A 24,547-nucleotide genomic window follows, 5' to 3' on the forward strand; every position below is an offset into this window, starting at 1 on the left:
AGGCAAAAACCTCTTTGATCTTGGCCGCAGCAACTTCTTACCCAACAGGTCTCCGGAGGCAAGGGAAACAAAAGCAAAAATGAACTATTGGGACCTCATCAAAAAAAAAAAAAAAAAAAAAAAAAAAAGCTTCTGCATAGCAAAGGAAACAATCCGCAAAACTAAAAGGCAATCAACGGAATGGGAGAAGATATTTGCAAAGGACATATCAGATAAAGGGTTAGTGTCCAAAATCTATAAAGAACTTATCAAACTCAATACCCAAAAAACAAATAATCCAGTGAAGAAATGGGCAAAAGACATGAATAGACACGTCTCCAAAGAAGGCATCCAGATGGCCAACCGACACATGAAATGATGCTCAATATCACTCCTCATCAGGGAAATACAAATCAAAACCACAATGAGATACCACCTTACACCTGTCAAAATGACTAACATTAACAACTCAGGCAACAATAGATGTTGGCGAGGATGCAGAGAAAGAGGATCTCTTTTGCGTTGTTGGTGGGAATGCAAGCTGGTGCAGCCACTCTGGAAAACAGTATGGAGGTTCCTCAAAAAATTAAAAATAGAACTACTCTACAAGCCAGGAATTGCACTACTAGGTATTTATCCAGGGGATACAGGTGTGCTATTTTGAAGGGACATATGCACCCCAATGTTTATAGCAGCACTATCAACAATAACCTAAGTATGAAAAGAGCCCAAATGTCCATCGATGGATGATTGGATAAAGAAGATGTGGGATATATATACAATAGAGTTTTACTCGGCAATCAAAAAGAATGAAATCTTGCCATTTGTAACTACATGGGTGGAACTGGAGGGTATTATGCTAAGTGAAATTTGTCAGAGAAAGATAAATATCATATGACTTCACTCATGAGGACTTTGAGACAAAACAGATGAACATAATAGAAGGGAAACAAAAATAATATAAAAACAGGGAGGGGAACAAAACAGAAGAGCTTCATAAATATGGAGAACAAACTGAGGGTTATGGGAGAGGTTTGGAATGGGGATGGGCTAAATAGGTAAGGGACATTAAGGAATCTACTCCTGAAATCATGTTGCACTATATGCTAACTAATTTGGATGTAAATTAAAAAAAATTAAATTAAAAAAAAAAAAAAAACAAAGGAAAAGAGAGACAAACCAAGAAATAGACTCTTAACTATAGAGAATAAACTGATGGTTATCAGAGGGGAGGTGGATGGGTAGATGGGTAAAATAGGAGATGGGGATTAAAGAATGCACTTATCAATGTGAAAATAAAATAAAATGATTTTTTAAAATGTGTCATGAGATTATGGATATGTTAATTAGCTTAAATGTGGTAATCATTACACAAGGTATACTTTTATCAAAGCACTGCATTGTATACTTAAATATATACAATTTTTTTATTTGTCGAGCATATGTTAATAAAGCTGGAAAAATTAAGATGTGTGAAGCTATGAATTTGACTCTGAGTACAGCTTTAACTATATATCATGTTTTTCTAATTTGTAATCTTACTATGATTTTTCAATATTCCATAATTATAGTTAGCTCGCCTTTCCTATTTGGTAGTAGAATTATTTAGTAAAATGTTTTTGTTTTTAAATTTTTAACTGATTTTAATGTGATGTTCTAAAGTTATATCATGTAGTTGTATTGCTTTGCTACAGAAATGTTCCTCCTAAATTTTCTGCCCTGTGAGATTTAATGAAAGTTTTCTTAGGGTTAGTCATAATCAACTTTTGAAAATTCTCTAGAGCTATTATGCTCCTGTCAATCTTATGTATCTCTTTTAAAAATTACACTTTATACATTTATTTTTCACATAATGTTTCATGGCATACATTGTGCATATCACTTATCATTAAATATTGGCCCTTTTTCCCCTTACTTTCTGTCTTGAATTCCACCTTTCTGATATTACAACCAGCTTTCTTTTTTAGTCTCTTTAGTCATTGTGTGTAAAGGAAACCTCTTATAGGATGTACATAGTTGAACTTTTTTAGATAGCATTTTACTTGCTTATTTTACTGCAATAAGTCTATGTTTATCTTTTTTTGGTCATGTTACCTGACATTACAGAAGTGCTTCTTTTGGTTTTTATTGTGCACTATATAAATTGTATTTTCATTGATTTTTATCTTCCAAATCTTTTGATTTTCTAAGCCACACTTTAAGCTGTTTCATTCTAATTATTATTTTTTTAATGTTTGTTTATTTTTTAGAGAGAGAGAGACAGAGCCAGAGCATGAATAAGGGAGGGAAAAAAGAGAGGGAGACACAAAATCTGAAGCAGGCTCTAGGCTCTGAGTTGTCAGCACAGAGCCTGATGCAGGGTTCAAACCTACAAACCCATGAGATCATGACCTGAGCCAAAGCTGGACGCTTAACTGACTGAGTCACCCAGGCGCCCCTTTTCTCATTATTAAAGAGTTGAGCAATGTCCATTAGCTCTCTCTTTGGGCCACTAAAGACATTAACAATATTGGTATAAGTTGTTTTTTCCTTCTACCTTCTTATTCTGTGGTGATTTTGGCATTTCCCAGATTTATTTTATCTAGTTCTTTATTATTGGTTTACCTTATACTTCTCTTTAAAGTAATAATTAGAAATTTCACTAATTTCATCATAATCGTCTTATGAGATATTTAGTCTAAATTTTATTATTTCATGATTTTAATATTCATTGACAGTTTTTTTTTTCCTTTTGAACAGTGCAGTTTTCCCATTACTGAGTTTTGCATCTTGAAATATCCCTGTTATTTGAAATGTCTCTTGGAGTAGACTTTAAAGAAGAGTACAGGAGTCATTTACTTGCCAACTGCTTTATATCTGAGGCTCTCTGTTAGCATCAAACATAAATGCCAACCTTATGCAAGGAGGAGAAGGGGCCAAGAAAGTCATGCTGGCCAAATGGCTGGATTACTTTACTCTTACTGGCATCTTTTCTGACATCCTTAAACTATGCTAAATAATTTTCTGTTAGTTAAGTATACAGATCCTTGGAGTATTGAGTATCCTATCTTTATTGCTGCTGTGTAAGTAGTTCTTCTGAATCTTGTTGTAAATTTTTCTGACGCAAGCTCCACAAAGTGTTTAATTCTAATAATATGAAACTTGGCAACTATGTCCATGACCTTTAATGATAATATTCACACTTTATAGATTTAAATCAGGATGATAGTTAACTTTTACTTTTTAAGATGAAGATTCCTAATATTCTTCATACTCATATCCATTATTTCTTTTACTTTAGTCCTTTTTCCTAATAGTAATTGTTTTTTCTTGATTCATCTAAAACTCACACCAAATTCAAGGTGAGAAAAATAGACGACTCTAACAAAGTTTTCATTTTTGTCTTTAGTGAGTTTCTTACAGATAGGCAAAGTATTTTAGCCCTTGGCCATAGATAACATTGAGATATGTACACTTGGGAATTGTTTGTGATGGCTTGTTACCAAGACTCCTTTATTTTATGCATACTGTTTGGGTTTGTAAGTTCAAAGATCCATCCACCTGCCATTATTCTGTCAATTTGTAAGATTCGTAGGATTCATTCAAAGATACACTTAAAAGGATTCACTTAAATCCTCTGCAGTATAGTCTCCTTGGTCTGAGTCTTCAGTGTTAAAAACTGATGTTATTCAAAAAAAGTAAGGGAAACTACACACTACACAGGAAGTATCTAAAAATTACAAAGAGAAAAAATATAAGTGATGTTCCATACATTGGAAAATCTTACACAATTTGGATTCTTGAGGGTGAAAATCCGCATGATTAAATCTCTAAGAAGTTGAAACATGCTGGCTATTCTGTTACCCTAATAAAAAGTTTTATATTAGAGTTTATATTAGTGTCATCAAACTGGGAGCTTAAGGAATTAGCACATTTTTTCTTAAGCAAGATTTTCTCATGGCTCTATTTTTTACACAGTTCTGGAAAGTTTTTCCTGTCTTGTAAATTTAACAACCTAAGCAATTAAATTCTTTCTCCTTTTAACTCACTTGTTTAAAGATGCTATTTCATCTACACTTGAAACAATTACATGTAGATACAAGAAATATTTTGCTATCAAAATTAGTTGTCACATGAAAGTATTTCTTACTGCTAAATTTTAAGGATTTCAGAGTTGTATTTTTGTTACAGTTTTTATTTTGAAGAATTATCAAGTGTCCAGAAGATTAAACCAGATCTAAATATATCTAATAGATTATGATGTATTATCTTAAAATTTTTTAACTACTTAATAAGATAGACTGTAATGGTTCCAAAGTATACACTAGACACATCGATGTACTTTTAAGTTCCTTCTGTGGATTGTAATTACCTTGCTGGGTGTGTGGCATGACATCAGCATAGCCCGTCTAGTGCCTGGTGGGGAAAATCTGTGGCAAAATAAAACATAATAAAAAGACCTAGGACTATTCTATGCTCCTTTAAAGGCCAGGAACTATGGGCTTGAGGGATGCCTTCAATAATATTGGGCAAATTAGTACTTCAATCATTATCGTATTACTTGGTAATTCAAGAAAGGGAACACCAGTGTCCAAACTATCTTTGATCTAAACTATTTTTCTTAACTAAGCATCCTTTATAAGAAAACTTTCTCAGTGAGTCACCATTGTAAGAGTTCGTTTATCTACCTTGTCCTGAAAAATCTATGTGCTCTCTATTACTTGAATTTGGCACAACTTTCTAAATTTACCCAGCTTTTGATTAGAAATTTGAACAAGAAAAGTCGTATCTCTTGGTCTGAGTCTCAGAACAAGAAAAGTCATCTTGCCACATGGAGAAAATAATGGTGGATATATAACTTACACCACCCATAAGGCATATTTCAGATAGAATAAAGACCTAATGTGAAAAATAAAATTATAAAGCTAACAGGTGAAGTTATAGAAACATATATTTGGAAACTGGGAAATGGTAGAACTTCTTAAGCAAACAGATATCATAAAGTAGAATATTAATGGTGTTGATAACACAAATACTAAGTTTCTTTTTTAAATTTTTTAATATTTATTTATTTTTACAGAGAGACAGCAAGTGGGGAAAGGGCAAAGAGAGAGGGAGAGAGAGAATCCTAAGAGGGCTCAGTGATGTCAGTGCAGAGCCTGATGAGGGGCTCCATCCCACAAACTGTGAGATCATGACCTGAGCTGAAATCAAGAGTCAGATGCCTAAGCGACTGAGCCACCCAAGCACCCCTAGTTTCTTTTTTTCTTAAAAGAAACATTTCCTTCAAAGATTTCTTTTTTTGATGTTTATTTTTTTAGACAGAGAGAGAGACAGCAAGGTGTGGAGAGAGGGGGACAGAGGATCCAAAGCAGGCTCTGTGCCAATAGCACAGAACCCAATGTGGTGCTCAAACTCATGAACTGTGAGATCATGACCTGAGCCAAACTTGGACACTCAACCAACTGAGCCACCCAGGCGCCCCATACATATTGTTTCTATTCAGAAATGACACCATAACTAAATGAACAGAAAAATAGGCTAGAAAAAAATACATAGAATATCAAAACCTAATTGGGAGCCAAGACAATGGGGTAAAATACTCTTTTCAACAGATGGTGCTGGGGCATTTGAGTATCTATAGACAATGAAGTTGGACTTCTTACTCAGGCCATACTCAGAAATTAACTTGGGGTGTCTGGGTGGCTCAGTCAGTTAAGCGTCAGGCTTCAGCTCAGGTCACCATTCCCAAGTTCGAGTCCCGTGTCGGGCTCTGTGCTGACACCTTAGGGCCTGGAACCTGTTTCAGATTCTGTGTCTCCCTCTCTGTCTCTGCCCGTCCCCAACTCATGCTCTGTCTCTCTCTCATCTCTCAAAAATAAATAAACATAAAAAAATTTTAACAAAAAAATAAAATTAACTTAAAGTAGATCATATATCTAAATGTAAAAGCTAAAAACTATAAAACTCTAAGAAGAAAATAATGGAGTCAATATTCACAACTTTAGATTTGGCAACAGCCCCTTAGATATGAAAACAAAACAAAACAAAAACCAAAGGAAAAAAGAAAAATAGATAAAATAGACTTTATAAAATTAAAAACTTTTGTTCTTCAAAAGACATCATGAAGAAAGTGAAAAACAATCCACAGGATGGGAGAAAATATTCACAAATCATTTATCTGATGAGGGACTTCCATCTAGAATATATAAAGAATACTTACAACTCAACAATAAAACCATAATCCAATTTAGAAGTGGACAAAGAATTTTAATAGGCAATTTTAATTGGCCTTTCTACAAAGGAAAAAAAAACTAGTAAATCAAACATACGATGAGATACTACCTCACACCCACTAAGATAGCTATAATAAAAATATAGATAATAAAGGTATAAGCAAGAATGTGGACAAATTGGAGCCCTCGTACCTTGCTGGATTCATCACACACACACACACACACACACACACACACAAAAGAAACATAGTTACATAGTAACTGTGAGGTGATGGATATGTTAATTAGCTTAACTGTAGTAATCATTTCAAAAGGTATGCACATATCAAAACATTAAGTTGTATATCATTATGAGCATTTCATAATGTATATAATTGTTGAATCACCATGTTGTATACCTAAAACTAATATAATATTGTATGTCAACTGTATTTCAATTAAAAAAGCATTAAGTTATGTACCTGAAATATAGACAATATTTAGTTATCAATGATATCCCAGTAAAGCTGAGAAAAAAAGAATTCATCTTCTTGCTTTTCCTGGGACTCCCTTCACCTGATGATCTTTCTCACTATGCTCTTCCTTCTCTGCCTACTGATTAATGGGAGATACTTCCTTAGCCACGTTCTCTTCCTCTTGATGTCTATATCCAGGTAAATAACTTCAGACATTACCTCAGTATGATTGAATTCCTGAAATGTAGACCAGAATTTCCAAAATATCATCTGTGGATGTTCCAGCACTAGCAGCATCTCAAACTGAACATGCCTCAAATCGAATTATCTTCCTTTAAAGACACCCTCTTCCTACTGTATTTTTCATCTCAATAAGACTGTTCTGGCCACTTAGTCTAGCAACCTTTGCTAAGATGGAATTCCTAGCACACTCAATAGCCAACAAGTCATTTTTATTACACATCCTCAGAGGCTTCTAGGATCCCTCCCCTCCTCTTCATTCCCACTCAGAATCTCTTAATTCAGCTCTGCATTTCCTCTCAAATGAACTGTTCCTATCCCCTCCTAACTTGACCAACTGATGGTAATTCTATTTGGGTATAACCTTTGAGCCCCAAATGCAAAGTATCTCCCTAAAGAAAAAGTATGATGGTAAAAGTAGGAATCAGAACAGGGAAAACCCTAAGGAGAAGGACAAGATTGGGCAAAAGACCTATGAATCCCTTTTTCAGGGAGATTAATTTTTAAGAGTGCTTTTCTATTCAAACATTGGCAAGTTTTTGCTTTATTTTCATGGGCATGTCATTCTCTCACACTCTTATTCCTAACTTGTATCAAGTCTATTTTGAATGCTCTGCTTCAAAATAGTCTATCTCCTCACTGTCTTGATTAACTTTGTCATATTAGAATAATAGTTTCCTAAAGGAATTTTTCTGGCTTTAATTTCTTACCTGTCATTCAAAGTTTAAAAATCTCATTCTTTAAATAGGTATCATTTTTACCTATTAGATTGGCAAAAAATTAAAAAGACTGATATAACCCAAGTGTGGGGGGAAAGAACTCCATCGCCTTAAGAGTACAAATGGGGGAAGCTTATAAGAGATGAATTTGGTAAATGCAGTAATGGTTTTTAAATATGCATACCATTTGACCCAGGGATTCCACTTCAGAACTGTGTCCTACAGAATTGCTTGCATAAGAAAGCAGGAATGTTCTCTGCAGCATTCTCATAGGAGAGGAAATTTGAAAACCCATTTAAAATGGGCATCAATGGAGAATATTTAAAATATGGCATGTCCATGTTATATAGTATCATTCACATTTTTAAAATAATGAAAAAGATCTAGATACACTGGTATAAAATATATCCATGAAAAATAAATTTATAAAATAGTCTCATTTTTTGGTAAAAGAACAACAAAAATATATAAGATTGAGCACATGTGTGTTGTATGTGTGGTACAAATATTGCATAATTGTGCATGTATGTGTACTGCTTAAAATTTGTAAAAATGTATATATATTACCAACTCTATCTCTCACAGTATTTATTCTTGCTCTCTGTCTCTGAATTCCTATGGCATGTTCCAAGCCTGTCACATGTATCTTGTCCACCCTAGCAATTGTTTATTCCGCTAAGTTGAGTTTTATGTATATCTTACATTCCTACATTGCTTATGTAGGTACTGATAAATACTTCCTGATCTGGGTTAAATACTTACCATTGTGAAATTACAGATACGTATTTTTAAAATATGCTCCAAAATATATATGTTTATGCTTGATTCAGTTTAGAACTGAAGGCTTAATAAGATCCTTTGAATGGATTTCATAATCCACTAAATTACAAAAAAAATTAATTGCTACGGAAGGGAACTAATTACCAATCAGTCAAAAATTAGACATGTATTTGGAATTCTGCAAGACAGCATAAATCTTTCTAATCATCGAGTCATAGTTTGATTCTGTTCAAGAGCCTAATAATTAAGAACAAAAAGAGAGAAAGTATATCTTGTGGGTCTGTTGGGAGAAGAGTTCATAATCTGACAAAGTAGTGCCAAAGGAAATTTGCTACCAGGGATGATATTTAATAAATCAACAAAACTCAAAAGCTTGTTTCTACCTGAGGAACTAGAGTATTGGGTGATATATGTTTTCTTGGGGGGAAAAATGGCACTGGAATTCTCCAGTATTACAATGCTTCCTTTTTCATTATATTAAGTTCCCAATGTTTCCCAGAGCAAATATAGCAAATAACATTTATAAAAAAGAATGTTAGTACTGTTACAAGCATTTTCACAAGTTAACATTTTAATAAATATTTAATAATTACCTAAGTGTGCAACTCTCATAACATTCCTACAAATAAATAAATACCATACATCTTTACTATATATATGATGTTTATAATACTCAACACTCGTTTTCAGGTAAGGATTAGAGAGGTTAACTAGTTGTTCAAAGTAATGCATCTGTAGGTTGCAGCATTACAATTCACCCTGGATCATATAATTCCAAGTTTTTTTCCAACTTCCCTCTCGTTCTGCTGTCTGATACAACACATTAGTGAACTCTATGAAGAAAGGAAAATTAAGTGCCAGGATATTTCAAGTAAGAAGTCCCATCACTACTCAGACATCATGTGAAGGTTCACATAGCAATCTTCCTGTTACTCTGACTCAACGTCATCAACAATTGTGACCAATATACAACACAGACAGCTGTCACTGTGCTGCTTCTGCAGACCGTGGATGCTTCATAGCCTCTGGAGGAGTTGTTAATCATTTTTCCTAGTTTGTGCTTTGATTTCATGTCCTTTACTTTTACAGAAAAGCTAGGCAAACATCCGTGATGTAACGTTGCTTCACCTTTCTATAAGACTGTCATTGATAACTTGGAGTGGTAGCTCTAAAATCAGACAGCTTGAGTTTGGGTCCTAGCTCTGCCACTTACTTTATGACCTTAGGTGAATTGCTTCATCTCTCTGAGCCTGTTTATTTAGCTATAAAGTGAGGATCACAATACTTACTTATCTTATAGGAGTGACTGAGGTCATGTGCGTATGGTATGGTGTCTATTTCAGCAGCTGGCTCATAGTAACAATATTAGCTCTTGTTATTGACAACACTGTAGATCAAATCACCCAACTTTATTAAAATTAGCTTTAGAAATTATTGCCAGGAAATAGCAGTATCTCTCTCTTATACTCCAACACCCAAAGGACTGGGCTATGACTTCTCCGTCCTTACCAAGAAAGCTAAGTCACCTAGGGTAGTGACTCTCAAATGGGGGGCAATATCTGAAGACATTTTCGTTGTCATAAAAGGGGCAGGAGGGAGTTACTACAGGCATCTAGTGGATAAGAGACATCCAGAAATTTATAGCACAGTCCCCTACAACATAATATTGTTCAGTCCAGAACATCAAAGTGAGGTTGAAAAATTGCTGGCCTAGAGTATCTCTCTTCTTGCCTGGACTTCAGAGAAACTTACAGCCAAACTTCCACCCTCTCGTCACGTTACCACTTCTTACATTAGTTCAGATATCTTATTTTTATATTATAACATTATCATCCTTTTGCCATAAAAATTCTTCAAATTATTTTTTAATTTATTTATTTAAATTCAGCTTAGTTGAACATACAATGTAGTATTGGTTTCAGGAGTAGAACCCAGTGATTCATCACTAACATAGAACACCCAGTGCTCATCCAGGCAAGTGCCCTCCTTAATGCCCTTCACCCATTTAGCCTATCCCCCTGCCCATCTCCCCTCCAGCAGCCTTCAGTTTGTTCTCTGTATTTAAGAGTCTCTTATGGTTTGTCTCTTTCTCTGGTTTAAATGTCTATACTACCCAATGCTTCAAATTATTTTTGGAAAGAACTGAGTTATATATAAATTCAACAAAATTAATTTAAAATGTCTAGGTGAATCCTTCAACACCATGTGCCATCTTTCTTGATGAGTATGTCAGTCAATGTCCATTCCTTATTCTTGCACTTTTAGAACTCACTGCTAAATTTTAAGTAGCACCCAGAATGGTGTCATGAAGAGATAAATGATGTTTATGATGATTATGATAATGACCTTTCAGCATCTAAAATATTAAAAAGAGTCACAAAACAGAATACTGGCAATCAATCAATACATGTACAAGGCTTCACTGAGCTCCTATAATGAACTATACTCTGCTGGATGCTGTAAGAGAAGGGAATTATTTCTTGTACTTCTTTTATATCCCTCAAGGAGGGCCTAGTCGAGTTTGGAAGAGGGAATGAGTGATGTTTTACAACATAAAATAGACATAAAACTATGTGTTCCTAAGTGTGAGGTTGTACAAAACAGTTAAGTGGATTTCTCATGTGGTAATTAGATACAATAATTTAAAAAAATTATTATTAGAGGGTTTTTTTGTTACAATTAAGTAATGTAATCATATGATGGCGTCATTGAAAACATAGGTAGCTCTTTTTTTTCCCATTACATTACCCAAAATTAAATAATTTTAGTTTCTAAAAATAGTTAACACAAATTAAGATAGTGCTTTTACTTTCTAAATGTAATGTAGGGCCCTTTGACCTGTGGTCTCAGTCTAATCTAAGAACAGTTGTGGGGCTGGCATTGTATTTGATAAATCTCTAGTGCATCTCAAGCCTACCCTTTTATTTTTAAGAAGGAATCCATATAGAATTTATAAGGAATTTATCCCTATAGAATTTATAAATTTGAGAAGTACGACACCTGTTTCTCGGTTTATCATATTAAATCAATGCTACTGTTCAGGCCAGAAACTGAATTGTTTATTCACAACAAACTAGTTTATGCAAACCTACAAAGCTTATCAGGAAAAGAACAGGGGTTCTCTAGAAAGATCACATACAAAAAGTGAAGATGCAAACTAGTTCCCTGGACTTTTTCTTTGGACACACAAAGGGAATATCTGGCTCTGAGACAGTTTAGAATGTAGCTCTGTGTTATGTGGGGGTACACTCTGCATTCTTTACCTTCAGGGTGGCAATTACCTTCACAATTGCATGCACATGGAGAAGAAAATATACTCCAAATTACAATGTGAACTCTGGAGATTAGTGCATCATTTCATGGACAGTTGAACCTGTGTCCCATATAAATGTTTCCATAGCAAAAAACAAAGAACATCATTATATTGTCTTCTGGATTTCCAAAGAGTTTGCATTAGGGTTTTGCCACCTGACTTCCATTACAGAGAATGGGAGTCAGGGGGCTGAGACCACAAGTCATGCTTTGAAATTTTAGGGGGATGTTTCAGTGTCTGGGCTTAAACGTTCATCTTTGTGCTCTTTGGTGGCAATTGAGTATAAGATGCATGGCCTCCTATATGCCTTTTGGGAATGGAATTATATACAAATTGTGCCTGTGTAGTCAAGTATATATAACATAACATATGTAGGTATAGAGCACTTTAAGCCTGCAAAAGGAGTTTAAAATGCTTTATAGTTTGAAGTCAACCTCTGAGGTATTGACCCTATAGGAAAATTTGTATAATGACCTCCTGTGTTATTGAAATTGTGAATTAAGGCAGTGTTTCCCATTCTGAGAGCTGTATTGTAAGGGTGAAGAAAATCTCTGAACCTGGCGGTATTTGACTGAGGTGAGAAGGTTTCTTCTGGCTCTTAGCCACCACCACTCCCCCTTTGCCTCACCTTTACTCATACTCACCAGGTCATGCCCCTCATTTTTATAACAGAGTTGGTTTATAAACTCAAGTTCATGGTTTCAGCTCCATTGTTCTCAAAATGCTTGTAATTAAAGCTTTCAGAGTTTTGGTTATTCAGAGTTTGGTTATTTCAGAGGTTGGCTATTTACCCTGAATACTTCCTCCTACCTTACCCTCTTCCCTTAACTGAGTTCAATCTATTTTCTTTGCACGGAAATTTAAGTATGATTCTGACACATAAAAGCATACAAAATGTTCAATAACTGGTAAGAGTGGGCATCCTTGTCTTCTTCCTGACCATAGAGGAAAAGCTCTCAGTTTTTCCCCATTGTAGATGATGGTAAGCTGTGGGTTTTTTATATATGGCCTTTATTATGTTGAGGTATGTTCCTTCTAAACCTATTTGTTGAGGATTTTTATCATGAATGGATATTGTACTTTGTAAAATGCTTTTTCTGCATCTACTGAAACGATGATCATATGATCAAGGTTCTTATCCTTTCCTATATTAATGTGGTATAACACATTGCTTGATTTGTGAATATTGAACCACCCTTGGAAGCCAGGAATAAATCCCAGTTGATTTTAGTGAGTGATTTTTTTAATGTATTGGTGGACTCAGTTTGGTAATATTTTATTGAGAATTTTTGCATGCATGTTCATCAAGGATTGGCCTATAGTTCTCTTTTTAGTGGAATCTTTATCTGGTTTTGGTATCAGGGTAATGCTGGTCTCATAGAATGAATTTGGAAGTTTGCCTTCTTTTTCTATTTTTTGGAATAGTTTGAGAAGAATAGGTATTAACTCTTCTTAAAATGTTTGGTGGAAATCGCTTCTGAAGCCATCTGACCCTGGACTTTTGTTTTTTGGGAGTTTTTTGATTACTGATTCAATTTATTTGCTGGTTATCAGTCTGTTCAGGTTCTCTGCTTCTTCCTGTTTCAGTTTTGGTAATTTATATGTTTGTAGGAATTTATTCATTTCTTACAGGTTGTCCAATTTGTTGGTATATAGTTTTTCATAAAATTTTCTTGTAATTGTATTTCTGTGGTGTTGGTTGTTTTTGTCTCATTTCTCATTTATGATTTTGTTTATTTGAGTTCTTTCTCTTTTTGATAAGTCTGGTTAGAGGGTTATCAATTTTGTTTTTGTTTCCTCAAAGAACCAGCTCCTGGTTTCATTGATCTGTTCTATTATTTTGTTTGTTAGTTTGTTTTATTTAGTTTCTATATCGTTTATTTCTGCTCTAATCATTACCATTTCCTTCCTTCTGCTGGCTTTAGGCTTCATTTGTTGTTCTTTCCCTAGCCCCTTTAAGAGTAAAGTTAGGTTGTTTATTTGAGATTTTTCCTGCTTCTTGAAGTAAGCCTGTATTGCCGTATACTTCCCTCTTAGGACCACTTTTGCTGTATACCAAATCCTAGAGGAGAACACAGGCAGTAACTTCTTTGACATCAGCTGTAGCAACTTCTTCCTAGATATGTCCCCTGAAGCAAGGGAAGTAAAAGCAAAAATGAACTATTGGGACTTCATTAAGATAAAAAGCTTCAGCATAGCAAAGGAAATAATCAACAAACTAAAAGGCAACATATAGAATGGGAGAAAATATTTGCAAATGATGAAGTTGTGGTATATCTATGCAATGGAATATTACTTAGCCATAAAAAATAATGAAATCTTGCCATTTGCAATGACATGGATGGAGCTAGAGAGTATTATGTTAAGCAAAATATGTTAGTCAGAGAAAGACAAATACCATATGATTTTACTCATATGCGGAATTTAAGAAACAAAACAAACAAGCAAAGGAAACAAAACAAAAACAGAGAGGGAGGCAAACCAAGAAACGGACTGTTAAATACAGAGAACAAATTAATGGTTAGCAGAGGGGAGGTAGGTGAGGGGATGGGCAAAATAGGCAATGGAGATTAAGGAGTGCACTTGCTGTGATGAGCACCAGGTATTGTACAGAAGTGTTGAATGACTGTATTTTACACCTGAAATTAATATTTACACTGTATTTCAACTAACTGGAAGTTTAAAATTTCTAAAACAGAGATAAAAATAGAAAAATAAGTATAATGTTTAATAATGTTTATAAATTCTTTTTTTAAATGTGTTTTTTGAGAGAGAGAGAACATGTGGGGGAAGGGCAGAGAGAGAGGGAGAGAGAGAGAGAGAGAGAGAGAGAGAGAGAGAGAGAGAATTCCAAGCAAGTTGTGGGCTGTCAGCTCAGAGCCCAACTCGGGGCTGGATCCTAAAAACCATGAGATCATGACCTGAGCTGAAATCAAGAGTCAGATGCTTGAAGAATGAAGCTAACTACTTTCTTACACCATACACAAAAATAAACTCAAAATGGATAAAGGACCTGAATGTGAGACAGGAAACCATCAAAACCCTAGAGGAGAAAGAAAGGAAAAACTTCTTTGACCTCAGCTGCAGCAATTTCTTGCTTGACACATCTCCAAAATTAAAAGCAAAAATGAACTATTGGGACCTCATCAAGATAAAAAAAGCTTCTGCACTGCAAAGGAAAAAATCAACAAAACTAAAAGGCAAACGGTGGAATTGGGAAAAGATATTTGCAAATGACATATTGGATAAAGGGCTCGTATCCAAAACCTATCAAGAACTCACCAAACTCCATACCTGAAAAGCAAATAATCCAGTGAAGAAATGGGCAGAAGACATGAATAGACACTTTTCCAAAGAAGACATCCCGATGGCCAACAGACACATGAAAAGATGTTCAACATCGGTCCTCATCAGGGAAATACAAATCAAAATCACACTGAGATACCACCTCATGCTGGTCAGAGTGGCTAAAATGAACAACTCAGGAGACTATAGATGCTGGCAAGGAGAAATGGGAACCCTCTTGCACTGTTGCTGGGAATGAACTGTTGCAGCTGCTCTGGAAAACAGTGTGGAGGTTCCTCAAAAAAATTAAAAATAGAACTACCCTATGACCCAATCATAGCACTGTTAGGAATTTACCCAGGGGATACAGGACTGCTGATGCATAGGGGCACATGTACCCCAATGTTTATAGTGGCACTTTCAACAATAGCCAAATTATGGAAAAGTCTAAATTTCCATCAACTGATGAATGGATAAAGAAGACGTGGTTTATATATATAATGGAATACTACTTGGCAAGGAGAAAGAATGAAATCTGGCCAACATGGATGGAACCAGATGGTATTATGCTAAATGAAATAAGTCAGTCAGAGAAAGACAGATACCATATGTTTTCACTCATAGGTGGATCTTGAAAAACTTAACAGAAGACCATGGGGGAGGGGAAGGGGAAAAAAATTTACAGAGAGGGAGGGAGGCAAACCATAAGACTCTTGGACACTGAGAACAAACTGAGGGTTGATGGGGGTCAGGGGTAGGGGAAAGTGGGTGATGGGCATTGAGGAGGGCATTTGTTGGGATGAGCACTGGATGTTGTATGGAAACCAATTTGACAATAAATTATATTAAAAAATACATAAATATAATTTAAAAGTTTTTAGTTTAATTTGTTTTGTTTAATAAAACAAAAATATTTGGGCTTGATTTTACAGGTTTTAATTAGAAGAAGAAAAACCATTTTAACTGGAATTTTCCATAATTAGCCAGCTTATATTAATAATAACTTCCTTGCTCTCATCATGTACAAAATAGATTATTAAAAAGAGAATGACCTTTGTTCTACCAAAGCTTAAAAAATGAAGGCATATTGCTTTGTTCAATCATTTATAACCCAAGATTATTTTAAAAATTAAAAAATAAATAAATAAAAAGAGTCGGATGCTTAACAAACTGAGCCCACCCAGATAAACATCCCCAATAATGTTTATAAATTCTGACCAGTTTCCTATATAGCACTCAATTGTAAAACAACAATAAGGAAAGTGAAATGAGCCAAAAGCAGAAGTACACACAGAGACAGAACTGTGATGCCCAGATGAAAAAATCTTCGCTGATTAAGATTCCCCAGGCTTCTACTAATATCACTTACCCATTAATTCCTGGTTATTGGGTGGATGTTCAAACAAGGTCTCAGTTTCTGAGCCTATTGGATACTTGTCATTGAAGTGATCTCCATCCATCACATCACTAATGAACTTATTTCTTTTAATTTGAAATGGGATATTATGATCAAGTCTTAGTAAGATATGACAATACTCTTGGATTTAGTCTAAAGAATACAAGACAGGATCCCTTAGTCTGGAAACTGCGTTGTTTGAAATGTTCAAACAGATGTCTAAGTGACAGAATATTGATGACTAATACGAAATGTCAGGGTCAAAGGGAATTCTATGGAGCCAACTATTCTTCCGGCCAGAAATCAACAGAATCACCCTAGAATCTCATCCAGCTTTGGAAGACTTGAAATTACCACCATCATATAAAAAGTGTCCCTTCAGGATTTGCTATGTTATGTATCAGTCTATAGTAGCATTTTTCAAAACACTGACCAGAACTTCTGAAAGACCCCTGTCTTGCTTAAGGCAGGAGGGACATGGATTGGTCTCATAGCAATAATATTTATAGAATAATAATGCCTATATATATGGTACTATGAAAAGTAATCATTTCTATTATGTTCTTATTTTTAAAGTTAACATACCCTTTTCAATTAGAATTGTTTTTCAGCAGTAGTAAACAGAGCATAGAATTAGGAGGCCCATAGTCTGCAAGAAAAATCTGTTTAAAAACTATTTCTGTGTTTCAAGTAATGGAATAACAATTTAGATGTGCATTCAAATACACAGAGAAAGTGGACTTTATCATTTTGTATTTGTCAGAGATCATTAATTTTCCTCATCACCACCCTCCTCCAACATAAGGAAAAAGCAACTTACTAGAATATAATAACCATACTCCTGTGCAATAATTTAAGCTATGTTAAGGTAAATACCCTGGTCGTAGGCAGAATAATAGTTCTCAAAGTTGTCCATGCCCTAATTTTCGGAGCCTGTAACTATGTTATGTTATATAGTAAAAGGAATATTCCCAGACAAAATCAGGGTTACAGATCTTGAGGAAGGAAGATTAAACTCTAATATCCAGATGAGTCAAAGGTAATAATATAGGCCCTTAAAAGTAGGCCCTTGTAAGTAAGTAAGAAGAGGAAGAGATATGATGAAAAAAGAGGGAGGAAAGGTTTAAAACATGACACGGACTCAACCAGCCGTTGAAGTTTTGGAGATGGAGGAAGGGCCCACAAGCCAAGGAATGTTGTCAGCATCTAGAGTCTTGGAACAACTCTCAGCTTATAGCCAGAAAGGAAATGGAGACCTCAGTCCTACAAATGCAAAACACTGAATTTTGCTTGTAACTTGAATGAGCAAGAAAATGGGTACTCCCTAGAGCCTCCAGAAAAGGAACATACCTCTGACGACACTAGCTTAAGTCCAGTGAGCTTTGTGTCAGATCTTTCACTTTAGAGCCATGAGATAATACATTTGTGTTGTTTTAAATTGCTACATTTATGGTAACTTGTTATGGGAGTGGTAAAAAATATTATTCATACTCTGTCCCTCTTTTTACTTTCCCTCTCGGTAAATACATCCAAAATGGTGCCTGGGTATATGGAAAGAAGTGTGGTTTTTCTGAATTCAAGACAGTGGAGTGAAGGGTATAAAAGCCTTTTTTCAGAGCTAAAGGCAGGAACTGGTCTAACGTGTGATGTCTCAGCTGGTTCCTACAGTCAGCCTTTTGTTTCCCAGGCTCATTTGGCTTCCAGAGACTTCAAGACACCCAGAAACCTCTTTCATCCTGGGCCTGTATAAAAATCCTCTAGCTAAGGAAACTAAGAGACTAGCCTATCTCCTTTTTGATGGTAAGGGTGAGAGAATTTGCTAAGGGAGAGAAACAACACAGGAACTACATGCATAAATGAATACTAGTAAATTATGTCGCTGTACAAGCTTTTTCACTAGACCAATTCCAAAATATCTGAATATAAGCAATAAGTGTAGGAAATGAGACTTTCTAAACCGAAACTAATGTAACACTTATGTTAACTATACTGGAATTAAAAATTTTAATAATTAATTACTTTAAAAAAATAAAAAATGAAAAGGCAACCTGCCAAATGGGAGAAAATATTTGCAAGTCATATATCCAATAAGGGGTTAATGTCCAACATATGTAAAGAACTCATACAACTCAATAACAAGGAAAAAAGCAATGTGATTAAAAAACTGGCAGAAGATCTGAATAGACATTTTTCCAGGATGGCCAATAGGCACATGAAAAGATGCTCAACATCACTAATTATCAGGAAAAGGAAAGTTAACCACAATGAGGTATCACCTCACACCTGTCAGAATGGCTAGTATCAAAAAGACAGGAAATAACAAGTGTTGATGAGGATGTGGAGAAAAAGGAACCCTCATGCACTGTTGGTGGAATGTAAATTGGTGCAGCCACAGTGGAATATAATACAGAGGTTCTTCAAAAAAATTAAAAATAGAACTACCATGTGATCCAGTAATCATACTACTGGGTATTTATCTGAAGAAAATAAAAACACTAATTCGAAAAGATATATGCATCTCTATGTTCATTGTAGCATTATTTACAATAGCCAAGATACAGAAACAACCTAAGTGTCAATTAATAGATAAATGGATAAACATGATGTGGTGTATATATTTACAATGGAATGCTACTCAGACACAAAAAATAACGAAATCTTAGATTTGTGACAACATGGATGGATTTGAGGGTTTTGTGCTAAGTGAAATAACTCAGAGAAAGACAAGTATTATATAATCTCACCTATATGTGGAATCTGAAAAGCCAAACAAACAAACATAACAAAACAAAACTCATGGATACAGAGAACACAGTGTTGGTTGCCAGCAGGGAGATGGCTAGGGTAGGAGAAATGGGTGAAGGGGGTCAGGAGGTACAAACCTCCACTTGTGAAATGAATAAGTCATAGGGATATGGCGTGCAGCACGTGACTACAGCTAATGATATTGTAGTGCATATTTGCTGGGAGAACAGGTCTTGAAAGTTCTCATCACAAGAAAAAAATATTTTGTAATTTTTTTATGATGATGGATGGTGACTGGACTTATTGTGGTGATCCTTTTGCTGTGTTTACAAATGTTGAATCATTATGTTGTACACTTGAAACTAATACAATGTTGTATGTCAATATCCGTCAATTTTTAAAAATTTGCAACATAATACCTCCTGTATCAGATTGTTGTGATGAGGAAATGAATAATGTAAGTTCAGCATCTGGCACCCATGTTTGTCTTCCTTAACAAAATCCTTTTATGCCTAGTAGTTCATATTTATATCTGCCTCATTTCCTTCAGGCTTTGAGTAGAAAAGGCACTATTCTCATATGCTTTCACATTGGATTTTAGTTGATCTCTAAAAGATTTTATGAATCCCCCCTACTCTATAGATAATATTTATTTTGCTAGACCACTGGTATACATCCTAGAATATGAAAAAATATTTTAAAATATATCATTCTAACTTGGCTAAGTTTGCTATGTACTTCTGTTAAATGCAAGAAGGGTGGATTTTGTGAGTATGTTTACTTAATTTTTTTATTATTATTAGCTTTTTAATCATTGGAAATATCAGATATTTTCTGTCATAAACGAAAACTAAAGACACAACCTCCTTAGATTTATGTATTGAAAGAAAATTTTAAAATTACTGTTTAAAGAACAGGGACATCCATAAGTCTTTTCAAAATATATCTGCACATGGGGCACCCGGGTGGCTCAGTTGGCTGAGTGTCCAACTCTTGATTTCAGCTCAGGTCATGATCCCAGGGTTGTGGGACCAAGCCCTGTGTCAGGCTCTGTGCTGAGCGTGAAGCCTGCTAAAGATTCTCTCTCTCCCTCTGCCCCTTCCCCCCTCAAATATGTATTTGAGTGTATATGTATATGTATTGAGTGTATATATATATATATATACACACATATGTATATATATATATATATACATATGTATATATATGTATTTGAATGTATTATGTATATGTATTGAGTGTGTGTATATATATATACACATATGTATATATATGTATATATATATATGTATATATATATACCTCCACATGTAAAACATCAGTGATGTTTAGAAAAAATTTAATGATATTTTAACAGGGTATGAATGAAGTTTCACAAGTGACAAGAGGGGAACCCAGTTATTGCTTATCAGCAGGCTAATAAAATTAAGTAATCTTATAAAATTGATCTACATCAAGCAAAAGAAGAATGTAGGGCAATAGGGTTGCGTTCTTCTATTCATGTGATGTTTTGACAAATATAAAATGCTTCAATGGCAAATAATTTAAACTTAACTAAAATAAGTCCTTCCCATTCACAGTCACCAATAATAAACATAAATCTCTTTTATAGTTCAAGGACACACACTGGTAAAAGCTTTCATAAAAATTGAAGTAAGGTCATCAGGTTTTCTTAGCTTTTGCTTTCAGAAATAGTTTTGATCCACTTTTCTCTTGTGTTAATACAAGTGAATAATTAATACAGCTGATAACTTTCTCAGTTAATACAGATGAAAAATGTACTCATGTCTATCTAAGGTAATGTTATTTCTTTTAATCATAAGTTTTTAGTTTTCTTTCATAAAATAATTCAATAACAGACTTTCATAAAATTATGAGTGACTAGCCATGAAAATGGGACTTGACTAAATAAAGTAACACAAATAATTTATCAGCACTGAACTTGCTCACTTTTCTATTTGTTTTTATAATTGGTGAAATCTTTGTTGATGTGGAATTGTTAGGCATGCTTGTTAGAATCGGAGAGAAGTAAGTAGACCAGGAGGAAGTCAGCATTGATTAGTGTGAATTTCAACCATGAAAACTCAGTAGGGTAGACAGAACTTTTGAGCTATAATTACTCTGAAATATAACCCTAAATCTAGTCTGCTCTAATCTCCACACTAGTATCTTTCATAATCTTAGAGTTTCTATAGTGTCCTAAGTAGCACATTTCAATACCTTAAGATGTTCTTGATTCAGAAGTTTCCTTTTCAGTCTCTTCCTAAAGTGATGAGTATCTCTTCCCTGTTTTTCTGCCTGCATCCGAAATGCAGAACAACTACAATCCACTCCTAAAATCATATCCCTTCCTTTTTTTTGAGGACAAAATTACAGCAACATTCCTGAGTTTCATATTGTTGCAGAGAAAACCCTTTCTTGCTTTGAAACTACTTCTTATGGGTGAATTGTGAAATGGCTATATGATTAGTTTTAGAGAAAGATTGATGTACATAGTGTATGTTAGCATGAGTTTGATATGTTTGATCATTATATAGACCCCTTTATGAACGAGGCAAATTTTTAACCAGAGTAGAATAACAGATGCACGGGACACCCATGTTAAGTTAGTCAGCAAAACAGCAAGTAACATGTTCTTATTTTTTATAATCTATCAAGTTGAATCACCAATCCATTAAATTTACACTTCTGGCATGTAGCAAATCTGTAATTAAACTAAACTAATTAACATCTTACCCTCATGTGAAGAATGCATTTATCTGTTTGTATGGGATTATATTTGTAAGATTTTCTATAGACCATCTGCATGGTCTCTTCTAAAGCACAATCTATCTTTTAGCATATTCCTTAGCAAAAAAAAAAAAAAAATCTGTTGTCGGTACAGGAAATTTATTCACCACTAAAAAAGCATTTTCCAATTTAGAAACAAAAAAGAGGTACGGTGTATTGTCAACTAACTCTTACCGCCTAGAGAAAGATTGATTTTGTTTGCAAACCATATGTTTGATATCTAAATCATGTTCAGAGTCTTTCATTCATGATTGCAGATTGATACAGTCCTCCTTGAAAAATGTATTTATCTTTTCCAGCACTCATCAAACACTAAATACCTAACTAGGTTGCAAGAAGAATCTTTAATTCCATCATTTTATTCTGGTAATTGCTTTTCCTTCCTTATGTTTAACCAGAGTAAATGAACTATAATTTTAAATTTCTCTTGACACTCGCTATCAGATGCTGTATAAAACATGAACAAGGTGAGGAATGATGAAAAAGGTAACTATTTCTAGAAATAAGTCTTTTCTGCAAGAAAAAAGAAGGTATTGCTTACGTAGGTCAAAATGATTACTACAAAGACATCCAGATGCCCTAAATCACATTAATCCCCAATCATGATTCCAAACTCCAGTGCCTCTAGGGGCTATATGTAAACTGAAGGACAAGTGTCCCATAGAAAGTGGGAGCTTACCTCTGAGCTCCCATTGCATCGGTACCAGGTGGGGGTTCCAGCCTTGAGTGCCTACCTCCTAATTATTAAAAAAATTCAGACCTCTTTTGTAAAATCTTACTTAAAACATTGGCCACCTAGTCAATTTGTTTGTGTTGTTATTCTAATGCTAACCAGATCAAGCAAAGCCCACCTGGGAAGGATTTGATTAGCCCTCCATCCCTTAGTTTACAATCTCTTCCTCACACTTTGTTGCCAGGTAACTCTTCAATTGCAGAAGAGCCTAGTGACATAGACTTCCTAATATTAATAATGAGTTTTTCTGACTCATGTGTATGTATATATATCTATCTATATATATATCTATCTATATATATATACATATATATATGTATCTATATATATATACATATATATATGTATATATATATAGATAGATATATATATAGATAGATATATATATATATGTATATATGAGTATCCTTAACAAGGTTCTCAATGGGGAGCTAGGAAACCTTAGTTCAGTTGTAATTCTCCCACTGTCTAGGTTTTAGTCTTATGGTGATAGCAACAATAACAAACACAGACATTTAAGTACTTGCTGTTTTCAGTTCACAACATGATGCTAAGTGCTTTACTTGCATTCTATCATCTAATCCTCTTAACAACCCTATCAGGAACTGTAATTATAATAATTCCCACACTCTGTTATAAGAAAAAACATTCTTAGCACCTAAGAGATGCCAGATGCCACATATTAATTATTAATTAATGTATTAATTGATTAATAACTATTTAATCATCATTATTAAAACAGATTTATTTCCTGAAATCCTGCATTGTTATGTCCAGTGGAGAAACTAGACTACAGACAATAAATAACTGTGAAGTACAAATCATGATATGTCACAAAAGTGTCTAAGGGCACACCACTAATTTATTGCAAAGCTAGAATTTAGAATAACTAACACCTACTGAGCACTTACCAAATGCCAAGCACTGTGCTAAATGCGTTACACACATTAACAAACTTAAACAACAAAACAGTGTTATGAGCAGGTGCTAATATTATTCCCATTTTTCAGAGGAGCCACCTGAGGCACAAAAAGGTTAAGGGATTGATTCAAAGTTGCATAGCTAGCCAATGATGAAGCTAGGATTTGAATCCAGCCAGCCATGTTCTTTGCCACAAACCATTCTGTCTTATTTAAGCAAGTCATTTATTCTCCCTGCAGGCTCAACTATAAATTCCTCATCTAGTTTACTGAAGTAGGTGGGAAAGCCAAATAGGAGAGGAGGATTGGTTTATCAATTGTCTTTCTGATTTCTGATTTAATATTTGCATTTTTGGTAAAGTATGTGGATTAAGATTATGTTTTCTAAACAATTTTTGTTGTTGCTATTAGTGTTCAGAACACTCTGGGAACAAGTTTACTGTGTAAGATTTTGTGGTAAAATCCTTCTTAGGCCAGCTATGCCTCACATTAAATCTTAAACAAGTTTAGCCTTCCATGGTTTTAATGTCATATCAGCTCACTGCTGTATCAGATTATTAGTCAGATCTCCATATCAATAAGTGTTGATTATCTTCCATGCTCTGGAAACAGAAGTAATCCATTGTCTCTCTCAGTCTTCTGCAATACAAATTTGTGGTATCATTGAGTTCAAGCTCCCAATTTTTTTAAAAGTAGATGTTTATATTTGGATTAAAAATACCACAATATCCTTTATCATTTATTGTAAAGAATGACCATTCCCCTCCACCCCAGCATCCTGATTCTTTTGATAATAGAAATTGCTGGAACAGAGTATTATTATGAGAATTTAGATGCTGTGTGAGGCATAATATCTGTAATATGTGTATTGCTTAAGACTATTACTAAAATATAGTTTTGATATGAAATGATCAAGTCCTATATAGTATCAATTACATAGAATGGGTATATTTAATTATTTCATTTGTCTTCTGGGA

This window comes from Panthera onca, chromosome B3, assembly GCF_046562875.1.
Source record: "Panthera onca isolate mPanOnc1 chromosome B3, mPanOnc1 haplotype 2, whole genome shotgun sequence".
Classification (NCBI taxonomy): Eukaryota; Metazoa; Chordata; class Mammalia; order Carnivora; family Felidae; genus Panthera; species Panthera onca.